General features: G+C 40.5%; 1 long non-coding RNA gene across 1 annotated transcript in view; it reads right to left on the reverse strand.

Moving 5' to 3' along the window:
- Positions 1-12,387, reverse strand: part of LOC127001890 (uncharacterized) — a 15,219-nt gene extending 2,832 nt beyond the window's left edge. The window contains exons 1-2 of the long non-coding RNA XR_007755530.1: positions 11,966-12,387; positions 7,818-7,960 (exon numbers count right to left, since the gene is read on the reverse strand). This is a non-coding gene — a long non-coding RNA (uncharacterized LOC127001890). The remainder of the gene's footprint in view (positions 1-7,817; positions 7,961-11,965) is intronic.
- Between the last annotated feature and the right edge of the window lie 473 nt (positions 12,388-12,860).

The raw sequence follows: 12,860 nt of genomic DNA on the forward strand, positions 1-12,860 counted from the left end.
GCTGAGTTAGGTTAGATATTTTGGCTTGCAGTGTATTCCAACAGAGGTTTAGGATAGCAGGGTATGTTAGAATAAGCTGGTGTTTTATGCCAGAAACAGCTGCCTGACTACTTAAATGGTACACACCAAAATCTACCATAAAAAATAGTTTGGCTACCCAATTACTTAAATACACACCAAAATCTACCACAAAAAATAGTTTGGCTACCCAATCACTTAAATACACACTAAAATCTACCCCCCAAAAAGTTTAGCTACCATATTTCTTAACACACCAAAATCTACCATGAAAAAAAGATTAGCTACCATATTACTTAAACACACACCAAAATCTACCAGAAAAAATTGTTTGGCTGCCCGATTACTTAAGAGAGGATGACCAAGAGTCAGGTAAGAGAGCAAGGAGATTGCCAGTAGAACGCCCCTTGCGGAACCCATACTGGTGATCAGATAGAAGGTTAGAAGTGGAAAGGTGCTTTTGAATCTTCTGGTTAAGGATTGATTCAAAAGCTTTAAGGAAAGTAAAGCTATTGGGCGGTAGTTTGAGGGATTGGGACGGTCACCCTTCTTAGGCACAGGCTGTAAGAAGGCGTACTTCCAGCAGGAAGGAAAGGTAGATGTTGGTAGGCAGAGACGAAAGAGTTTGACCAGGCAGGGTGTCAGCACAGAAGCACAGTTTTTAAGGACAATAGGAGGCACTCCATCAGGTCCATAAGCCTTCTGAGAGTTGAGGCCAGAGAGGGCATAGAAAACATCATTTGGAAGAATCTTAATAACAGGCATAAAGGAGAGGAGGGAAAGATGAAGAAGTGAAATTGGAGGAGATATCTTTGGCTAGATGCCAGAAGTCCCGGGAAGGATTAGAAAAAGCAAGGTGTTGACATTTGATATGGATGAAAGAGGTTTTGGTAAGTCAAAGAATAGATTTGGCATGATTCCGGGCAGAAATGTAATGGTTAGTAGGGGTGCAAAGGCTCTGGTACCTTTTGTGAGCTGCCTCACTCTTTGGCAGCACGAGAACAAGCTCAGTTACTACGAAGAGAAGGAAGAAACACCAGCGACACAATTAAGAAAGGGAAGATGCTTGAGAGACTTAAAGAAATATAGCTTCCTGCAACAGACTAAGTGAGGATGTAGTATTGGCAGAGTGTGCACAACTTTAAGGAAAAGCTGGACAAATACAGATATGGAGACGGGGCCACATGAACATAAGCCCAGGCCCTGTAAAACTACAACTAGGTAAATACACACACACACACATACACACACACACACACACACACACATTAAGAAATTGAAGAAGAGTGACTGTAGGAGAGAAGCATAACAACATGGAACGGACTTGACGAGGAGACTGTGTGTGCAAAAACGATTAATGAATTTAAAGCCAAACTGGATAATAAGCGTTATGGAGACGGAACAGCACGAGCCTAGACGGCTCTTTTCCTGTATTTCACAACTAGGTAGGTAAATACAACTAGGTAAATACACACATTGATACCTTCCCCTAAGTCCACTCAAGTCACCCTTCCCCCATATCTCTTTCCTTTCTCCAACCTCCCATTCCCCCAGATTCCTTTCCCCAGCCTCCCCAGTAATCTTTCCCTCATCCCCCAGGTTCCCCCCCAGCAGGCACACGACGTCAAACCGACGTTGATAATATGTAGAAATTTGGTCATGACGTCGGACACCATAAAATCGACGTCAATTCAACGTTAGAATTTCAATGTTGATCATGTGTCAGATATCGACGTTGGAATCACATTGAAATCTCGTTAAAAATTCACCGATCTGAAAACTGACCTATTTTGTACGTTGAAATGTGGTTGGAACCTGACGCTGAACCAACGTCTTTCTTCCACGATAAATTCACCGTCGATTCAACGATAGGATTACAACGTCACTTCTACGTCCTATACCGACGATAAATCACATTGAAAAGTTGTTAGGAATTCACTAATTTGAAGACTCCTATGCTCTAAAAGTTGAATTTTGGTTGTAACCTGACGGTGAACCAACGCCTTTCGTCAACCATAAAGTCAAGGTCAGCTGAATGTTAGAATCACAACGTTGGTTATATGTCACATGTCGACGTGGAAATTACAAAGAGTTGTGGTTGGAAGTTCACCAAGATGAAGACATGACTTGTATATACTTTCTAAGTTGAATTTTGCTTGTAACCTGACGATGAATCAATGTCTGTCCTGAACCATAAAGTCAATGTCAATGGAATATTAGAATTACAACGTTGATTATATGTTGGATGTCGACGTGGAAATCACATTGGAATATTGGTTGGATTTCACCAAGATAAAGGCTGACCTGCTTTAAGTTGAATTAAGGATGAAAATGGTTACTGAACTAACATTTTCTTTTCAGTGTGATAGCCACATTAACTGTAAAGTGTAACAAAGTCACAATGCCAATGGATATATACATATTCCTACTCTTGTTGAAAATCTATTGTGAATCTAACACAATTTCAATGTTGATACTTTATTACATTTTGTATTCTATACCTACTGATACCAAAATGGATATCACAATACTGTCACGAAATGTGAGTAATAACTGCAGAATAGCATATTGTAACAGCAGAACATTCGTGTCCCAGTGGATATAGCGTTAATTGGCGTTAATCCATCAAGTACTACCTAAAAGGAATCTAACTCTGTGTAAACACTAATCCTCCCCAACGGCACCATTCCGGCGTCTATAGCATTCAGTCGTTTATAAGTACCAGCCCGCCGTAGATATACAAGCCCCAGAACACAAAGGCCTCGCAGATTTCACCACATTTACCACTTTATTAGGGTAAGTTTGAGTTTGTCATGCATTCACAGTTCAAGTTAAACAATGTACAAGAGTTCTCAGAGTATCAAAAAGGTGCTATACCATGTATAACCTTAGTATTCATAGTATATAAGTTAGTAAGTATTTTGTGGAGTCAGCAAATTCTTTCTTGTCTGTTCCCATTTCCCTACCTCAAGCTACTACCTCCTGCGTAGTTATATACTCTTTGTGTCAAGTAAATTTAAGAGTGCTACCATAATACTCATGTTATTTTGTATACATAATGTAAGAATTAGTGCATTTCTGTAGATTTATAAATAATAAGACAGGGTATTATGAAGTTTAAAGATTATTATGAAGTTTAATAAGTGCCTGCAAGAATATATAAGCAATTAATTCTTGCAGGGTGCAAGATATGCAAGATATGCAAGATACATGCAAAACTGGAGTCAGAAAAGTAAACCTATTACTTCACGAAGTGGTTTGATCTTCCACCAAGCACCACCGCCCACTTCAAGATATATCTTCGATCAGCTCTATAACAGACTACTGGACTGTGGATGTGTCAGACTATATAATCGTAAGCTATAAACTAATATTGCATCATACTGTACAGTACTTCTGATGGTGTCGTAGTAAGTATAGCACATATGCTTTGTCTATGTTTTTAAAACACTAGGTGTGTCATGATCTAGGTTCACAGATATACTGTAGCTTGTATGAATAGAATGCATGATGACGCACTAGATGTTTAAAAAATTTCCTTACGCCCCGTTAAGTTTCGTGTAGTTTTTACCCCGAACTCCTCTTTGCCCCTTTACCTGGCTTAACCATCAATATTTCGTGTTTATTAGGTTGGCAGTAGTTGCCAGAGTTTAGCCAGAACTACACTATTGACAATCCAGCAAAACAGGTTAAGGTCTTCCCTTCCATCCTAACCTAACCTTTTTGATGGGTTAGCAATATTGTATCTTTGGCTAAGATCTGGCTGGCAGCCCACAAATGCTCGGCAGCAGACAGGAGTAAACCAGATCTATTCAGTATTGTCACTTAAGTTAACCTTACCTATGTAACCTAACTTTTCCTAACCTATACATTTGTGCATGTCAACTCAGACGGAAACGACCAGTTACCACCATGGCACGTTATTTGAAATGGTGGAGGAAGATCAATGCAGATGTTAATGCTGTAGCACAGGAGAGCAGCTCTAGTGACAGTATTGAGGATAATTTTAATGAAGTCAGTGAGTCAGCTGGTGTACAAGCAGAGGTGCCTGATGAGGTTAGGTGTCTGGAAGCTCCTCAGCTGGCAAGTGACTCTTATTTAGCAAGTGTTGAGGTCGGGCCTAGCTCAGCAGGCATTTCTGACCATAACACATGTTCTTCCTCTGATTCTGAGATAGACAATAGTGATCAAACTACACATTCATATTCTTTTCTGATTATGAGATAGAAGAATCAAGCAACTCAGGAAACACAGAGATTAGACGTGAGCTAGCAGAATGGGCACTGAAATGTAATTGTACTAGAAAGACACTGAATGACCTACTAGCTATACTTCGCCGGCACGGACACAATGATCTCCCTGCAGATGCCCGAACGTTGCTTCAGACTCCAAGGACTGTAGACGTGTTATCTAAATGTGGTGGCCAATATGCCTATTTTGGTATAGAAAAAGGTATCTCACATATTTCTGGGCTGAAATCACTTATATCAAAGGGAATTAGTTTGCAGTTCAATATTGATGGTTTACCACTATTTAAATCAAGTAATGTACAGCTTTGGCCTATAATGTGTAGCATAAACCGTGGGCATGTCCCTTTCATTGTTGGGATGTTTTGTGGAACAGGAAAACCCAGCCCGGTGAAAGAATACCTTGCAGATTTTTTGAAAGAGCTTCACAAGTTAACAGTTAATGGCATTAAATTTGAAGACAAAACATACAATGTTTCAGTTGATGGCTTTGTGTGTGATGCCCCTGCAAGGGCATTTTTGAAATGCGTAAAAACCCATACTGGATACAGTGCCTGTGAAAGATGCACAGTACATGGATCCTGGGATGGAAGAGTAGTATATAACACACAGGAATTATTCCCTCTCCGTAAAGCACAGCAGTTTCAAAATATGGCATATGAAGACCATCAGATAGAGCAATCACCTCTCACAGACATTGGCATTCTTTGCATTGAACAGTTTGCCTTGGATTACATGCACTGTGTTTGTTTAGGTGTTGTGCGACGTATTTTGTCCTTTTTAAAACATGGTCCCACAGTGCCGTCAGTCAGCTCGCCAGATATCAGAAATATCAAATAGACTAGTGTCGTTGAGTGGATTGATGCCCAGTGAGTTTGCTCGACAGCCCAGATCGCTCTTAGAACTAGATCGCTGGAAAGCAACTGAACTGCGCCAGTTTCTCCTTTACACAGGCCCTGTAGTTTTAAGAGATGTGGTCCCAACACCAATTTATGACCACTTTCTCTGCTTAAATGTTGCCATAGCTTTTATGTTAGATGCTGATGCTGACAAGAGAAACTTTTACTTGCCATATGCTAAAGAACTTTTAGAGTGTTTTGTTGGCAATTGCCCAGACATTTATGGTAACACTTTCACAGTTTACAATGTTCATAACCTCATACATTTACATGAAGATATAACTTTCTTTCAGTGCTCTTTGAATGATATATCTGCATTCAAGTATGAAAATCATCTCCAGATGGTAAAGAAAATAGTCAAAAACGCACAAAATCCCATTGCACAGATTGCAAAATGCTTAACAGAACTTAATGCACATGGATCCACTAGTACAGCCAAAGTAATATATCCTGTCATCTCTACAAGGAGCAAAGATAACTGTTTCATACTTCATACAGAAGATTTTGTCTTTGTGCATGAAGAAAAGAGCAGTGAACTTGCTTGTGAAATTATAGGTCAGATTCATATGCAAAATTTCTTTGAAAGTCCTTGCAATTCAAAACTAATGAATATTGCTTTTATAGAGACCAAACATTTGAAGCAAAAGCTCAGAAAGAAAGTAATAGACAGAAGTTGCATTTCTCGTAAAGTTGTGTGCTTGCCGTATGATGATGGCTTTGTATTTTTCCCATTATTACATAGGGCTGAAAAGTTTTAAGGATCAGTCCATATTGGACAAAATAGCTTCTTTACCCTGGCCTATCACCAACAAAATCTCAATTACTGTTGTGAACACTGCACTTAGGTGTATGAGTAAAGTACCTAAATATGTATGTTTGCAATTATGTTTATAATTTTGTAGTTGTTGCTTCCTTACTGCATAAAGCTTTTATTTATTTTATTTATTAGATGAAATATAAAAGCATTTAAATTGACACCATCAGGGGTTACAGTAGTGTGCAAGCCATGTATTATAGCTACTATGTATATATATAGCTTATCACATTATTCAATCCACACAACAGCCGGAGTAGAGAAGAGGGGGATGAGAGGTCTCATACTTCTAGAACCTTTATTTTCTGCTCTGATTGCGTCACCCTCCTTTTGTTGGAGGAAATTGGCCGTAGCATATAGATACTTAGTAAAGTAACCGAGTAGTATATCCACTTTGCTGCAACTGTAATATATACTCCTGCAAATACCTATGCATTAAATATCCAAATGCAAAGTTATGATTTCATATTGGTCACTACAAACATGCATTAATGTGTTGTAGCTTAACTTTTGTATCCTATGTACTTTGTACTATGTACTTAGCTAACATACAAGTCCATGTAGTGAAAAACGCCTTTACAAGATGTTTTATGCAAATGACATGAAAGGTAAAGTTAATAATAATAATGTTGGTACACATATACAGACACTTTATTTTTACCTACTGCAACTGTTTCTGTAACTTTCCCCAGTTTCAAAATGATGTTACCTACTCTGAGAAACCATTGTTCAGTAATGTTAAACTCAAAATCAACTTAAATTTTAGCTAAAGTCAAGTGTTTACAAGTTATTCATGTGTTCAGTATGGGTGATGTTTAATGTGGTATTGGAATAGCCCTTTTAATGTGTGTACTGAAATGACGATGAAATACCTATTGATTTTCAGTATGTAAACTAAGCTTAATTGTGTACCAGTTGCACATAACTAACTTTATAGTCTATCCAATCTTGGTCCTCACTTTCTAATGTGATAGCTAAAATAACTCATAAATGTTGAGTTGGTAGTAATGAAAATCTGTACATTTCTTTTCCAGACTATATCTCACTACCAGAAACAATGCAAAGACCTTTCCTGAGACAAAGTCCATGGTTCTGGGTCATGGTGAAGCATATGTCGGATTTACATTCAATCTAAGCTCAAGATCGAATACAGACAGCATGTGCTTCACCAAAGACTATAGACTAGACTGTTTACTGATGTTAGTATAGTCTGGTGAACAATTTTCACGACCTGGAGCAATGCTGAAAATCTAATGTTGATTCTACGTCGGGTGAGCAACGTCAGTTTTTCAACTGGAATTCAACGGGAATTCCAACATTGAAAAACAGAGCATGATTCAACGTTGAAAACCAGATGTCAGTTCAATGTTGAAATTCCACCATTGATTATACGTTGGAAATATTACATTAAAAAAACTTTCAAAATCAATCAATTCTCAACGTAGATTCTACGTAAGGGCCTGACGCAAAATCAACGTTGAATCAACGTTGATGTGCCTGCTGGGCCCCTGCCCCTCGCCCCCCTACACTTACCCCGGGGCAACTGATGAAGAGGAAAAAAGAGGAAGAAAAGAAGAAAATGAAGAAGAGAATAAACTAAATCACTTCCACACACACACACACACATACATAATCACCCTTCCCCCAGTCCCAAAGTTTCCCCCTTCCTCCCCCAGAGCAAGAAAGAAGAAAAAAGTAAGAAAAAGGTTAAAAGAAAAGAAAAGAATAAACTAAAGCAAATCCATGCATGCACACACACACACACACACACACACACACACACACACACACATTATAGTAATCTCTTTCTCCCCCCCCCCCCAGCCCAACCCCCCTCACCTCTGGTCAGCTGGTGCAGGGTGAGACACATGGTTCCCCTGGGCCATCTCTCCCCTGAAGCAGCAGAAGCAGCCCAGCGTGACCTCCTTCAGCCAGCGGTGGTTGTGGTGGACAGTGGCAGGGACAGCACTCTGCCTCACCACCTGGAATGGAGGGCGGGGTTACTGGGGGGGAAATGGGAAGGGGGCGTGGTCATGTCTCCTACACATCCTCAATCACTGGAGTGCTGTCATTTCCTACACACAGTCCGGCACACTTCCTACACAAAACATGTATCCGGCACATTTCCTACACACAGTCCAGCACACTTCCTACACAAAACATGTATCCAGCACATTTCCTACACACAGTCCAGCACACTTCCTACACAAAACATGTATCCGGCACATTTCCTACACACAGTCCAGCACACTTCCTACACAAAACATGTATCCAGCACATTTCCTACACATACACTGAGTACCCAGTGTGTTATGAGCCATACTGGTGCCCTGCACATTACAGTCATGATCAAAGTCTCCCACACAAAATGGTGCCTTCAGCGTGACTCCTGCCGTTGTGCTGTCAGCTGCTACACACTGGTGCCCTGCACATTACAGTCATGATCAAGGTCTCCCACACAAAATGGTGCCTTCAGCGTGACTCCTGCCGTTGTGCTGTCACAGCTGCTGCAATCCCGTGTTTGTACAAAAGTGAAGTGCAAACGTCTGCAAAGTTTTTGCAGAGGAAACAGTTGCATCATGTAAGAAAGAGTACAAAATGCTGGAGAATATTAATGTGGGATTTTCTTTTCTCTGCTTGACAAAAGTATATCAAATGAAATTATAAAGCATCTTAAAGTTGGACTTTGTGAGCACATTCATCTCAAAGGAACTTTTAAATGAATAACTCAAGCCTGCATGCATGACAGTTTTCTCTTTTCTACACTCTCACACGACCACAGTGTGTAACTAAACACACGAAAAATTAATCCAGACAAGGAAAGGTTTTGCCGGCCCCGGGGATTAAATCGGAGACCAGCGAGGTGAGAGAGCCACGTAGTACTCCTTAACCAGTCTGTCTAAGACTGGCCCCTCTGACCTATGGGAGGCTCGCCCAGCAGGCACTACACACAGCTCTAACCTATCTTAATGCTCTGCCCCCCTCAACTCCCTCTATTTTCCATAGGTCCCTCCTTCCTGTACAGCCTTCAGGGACAAAAGTTGGAAAGTTTTGTTTAGTGGGTGCAACATCTGCGGTCATATGCCAGAGAGAGACAGGAGGGGAAGGAATTATAGGAGAAGGGAACAGACCCCAGGAGACAGGACACAACCCCCAATTAATACCTGGTACCCATTCACTGCTGGGTGGACAGGGGCATAGGGTATTGGAAAAGCTGCCCAAATTTTTCCACTCTGCCCAGGAATCGAACCCGGGCTCTCTCGGTTGCGAGCCGAGTGTGCTAACCACTGCACCACGAAGCCCCCCCTTCAGGGACAAAAAATGTTCCATAATGTAAGTATTAAATTTGTAAGAGGCGACCACTGCCCCTTCAACACACGATCAGCACCATGAGAGCTCGCCCTGCTGGACTCTTCCTGTGAGCCGCCATCACGGCCACAGACGAGGAAAATATAATAGGAAGACTCCTTTTTGATGAGCAAGTGAGTGAACAAAGTAAAAGGACGATTTATAAATTCTGGGAAATACGAGAGAAAAAGATAAAATCAATATAGAGAAACTAAATCAGGTATAAGACCCAGACCAAAAGACCACATCAGGAAGTGCCGATTCAAAGGCAAGATTTCCGCAATCTACCTGAACCTGAACCTGAGGTGCCTGCCACGGGGGCCCCTTCACTCCTGTGGTGTCCGGGGGGATCCAAGATGTGTCACAAGAACCGTCACACTGATGCTAGTAATATTTTTTCCTTTCCATCGTTCAAGCAAGACTCTATGGGTCGTATTATAAGACATTTCGCTGCCCAAGAACACCTATTTGACAAGGCTTTCCAGGGAGTTGTGGGCATTTCCAGTAGTAGTTTTATGACCCTGATGGTAGTTTGACCCCTCCTCTGTGCCGTGAACCTAAAGAAACACTCATTAGAACCCGACTGACCCCCTCTTTGATCTTTAGAAATAGCTGATGTGAGAAGCGAAAATGTCTTATAATACTGACAAGATGGTTAGTATTATATGACATTTTGCTGCCCAAGAACACCTATTTGACAAGGCTTTCCAGGGAGTTGTGGGCATTTCCAGGAGTAGTTTTATGACCCTAATGGTAGTTTGACCCTTCCTCTGTGCCGTGAACCTTTAGAAATAGCTGATGTGAGAAACCAAAGTGTCTTATAATACCGACCTATGTAGTGAGCTGCTATTCTCTGCATCAGCTGTCTGGGTTAAGATTCGTAGAAAAGATATATGAAGAGATAGTGATGTTTCATTAAGTAGATAATGAGATACTGGCACGGTACTAAAACGAATCTTTACCGCTGTCTGCGCCTCAGCCTGGGAGGGACACAGAAGGCGGGGCAGAAAAAAAGAAAAATGGCTATGGATAATGTTTCAGCCTGTCACATATTCTCTATTTTCTCCCTTCAGGAGCGTCTCAATGGGTGTCTTTATTATGCTGTCTGTGCCTTTACCCTTCACCTGTCTGCGCCTCAGCCTGGGAGAGACACAGACGAGGCAGAGAGGAGAAAAAGAAAAAAAGAAAAACTTCTTGGGTGTTTTTATGGTCGGGGAGGGACAGCACACAGCAACCCTCAGTTTTCTCCTCCTCACGCCCTTATTTGACTTATTTCTCCCTTTATTCATACTCACCCTTCACCCTGGGGCTTTCCTCCCTTCCCCGGTGGTTAAACAGTCCTCCCCTGGGGGTTAATATGGCTGTAATTGGCGGAAATATTAGACTTTACCCGCCTTCCGAACCACACTCCTGCCATCACGGCCAAGACTCGGGATGCTGTTAAATCCGGGTAGAATCAGTTTTTTTGCCTTATTATTAAATTTATGGGATTTATTGGTTTATTATAGTGTTATTAATGTTTATTTTATTAGTTACGGTGGTTAAGTTACGTGAATTAGTGTATTATTGATTTAATAGTAAGATTTCCACTGCCATGATGTTTTTTTTGGCTTTATTATTGAATTTATGAGGATTTATTGGTTTATTATAGTGTTATTTATGTTTATTTTATTATTTAGGGTGGTTAAGTAACACGAATTAGTGTATTATTAATTTTAAAGTAAGATTTCCACTTCTACAGAGATGGCGGGAGATTCAAACCTTGTGGGATGATGTTAATTACTTGACGAGTGATTATTTTTAGTGTTTTCTCTTCCTCCTCCTCCTCCTCCTCCTAGTCCACTGCAGGATGAAGGCCTTTCCTAACGTCCTTCACGGTAGGGTTCTAAGAGCTGATTTTATACTTGTGCTTTATAAGCTGCCAGTTTCTATTTTTTTTAAATAAATCTGAATGTGTTATTTATGATTTGAAAATGTCATCTTTTCTCAAAATAGTTATTAAAGAAAAATTGATTTTTTTTACTTTCATATTTTTAATGATTTAAAAACTTTTTTTTGAAAATTTGTAAAAAATACATCAAATTTAAATAAAGTATTTTTGGCTTGATAACTATCTGGAGAAAGAGTTGAAAAACATGCCACTTTTTCATTTTCAAAATCACCCCATAAATAAGCATTCTGGGAGATTTTATACTTCAAAAATATCATTTTCCGGGAATCCAAGAAACACAACACTGTTTATGTCATAGCTCAGGAAGTCCTGCGTGCATCAAACTTTGGTCACTTCTGTTATGCCTATAGGCCATGTTGTAACCAAAAAATGGTAACTCTAGCCTAATATTAAAGGATTTTGTCAACACATTTGTTATAGGCCTTTGCCGGTAGCAATTACCTAACCCACTGGGGGTCCTCGGCACATCAACAGCAGGCCTCTTCCTCCACTTGTCTAGTACTGATTTGTTTCTAATACTCAGTTATAGCTTATCCATGCATAGGCCTACCCTGAAAACCTACCAGTAAACTAACTTCAAACATACCTATCGAAAACATCTTTTTCAATAATAACATTTTCCTTCTTCAATGTAGGAAATGAAGATGTCACGTCACATCAGTAAGTAAATTATATCGTACTAAGATACCTTAGTGTGGTGATGTGGTGGTGGTGGTGGTGTAGTGGAAGGGCCCTTTCGTCATATGAAGGCTTCTCTGCAGTTTTTCTTCCTTTCCCTGGCCGTCAATGTACTCTCCACCTTCTTCTTACAGGCTGTGGATCTTCTCTTCATTGTAGTTTGAAGGAAAACACGAGAAAAAGTAATGTTTATGTCGCTACGCAGGCCGGCCCGTGAACCTACTCTTCTTCTTCTTCTTTTGGGCATGATGCCAGCCGGACCAAATTGTTGTGCCGCAATGTTAAAATTATGGAATTTGCCTATAAATTATGGCAGATTCTGTGTATGAATTATGGCAGTAATATGGCAACGTGATTAACTCAATTTATTAAAGCTAAGATAGACACCCAAGTATTTGTAACAGTGGACACGATCGAGTTTGACGTCATTGATACGTGACATACTCCATCTATTCTGACCCCCAAGAAAGATAGATGATAGGCATAGTCCTGGATAAACACATGGATAGCAAGAGAACGGATAAGGATAGGAAGATGTAGATAGTGTGGATGGATAGAGGAAAGGTGGATCTATAAGTGGGTGCAAGGAGGTGGAGGAGTGAAATTTAGTTTTGGATTAATTAACAACTAGACCCATAGAAGTGCACAAGTCTTAAGCTGGTGGAGGGCTACAGTAAGCATCCGTGGAGCATTACACTGAAGAAGTATATCATCGGCATATATAAAAACTTGTGTGCCCTGAGGAAAGGGGTACTGTGCAATTTTGTCCATGAGAATATTAAAGAGCAAAGGACTAAGGACCCCTCCCTGTGGAGTGCCCAATTCAAAACTCCCTTCAGCAGAGCATGAAACCACACCTCAGCCTTCCTATCATGCAAATAGTCTTTGAGCCACCCCAGTAATTT

This window comes from Eriocheir sinensis, chromosome 22 (genome assembly GCF_024679095.1).
Source record: "Eriocheir sinensis breed Jianghai 21 chromosome 22, ASM2467909v1, whole genome shotgun sequence".
NCBI lineage: Eukaryota > Metazoa > Arthropoda > Malacostraca > Decapoda > Varunidae > Eriocheir > Eriocheir sinensis.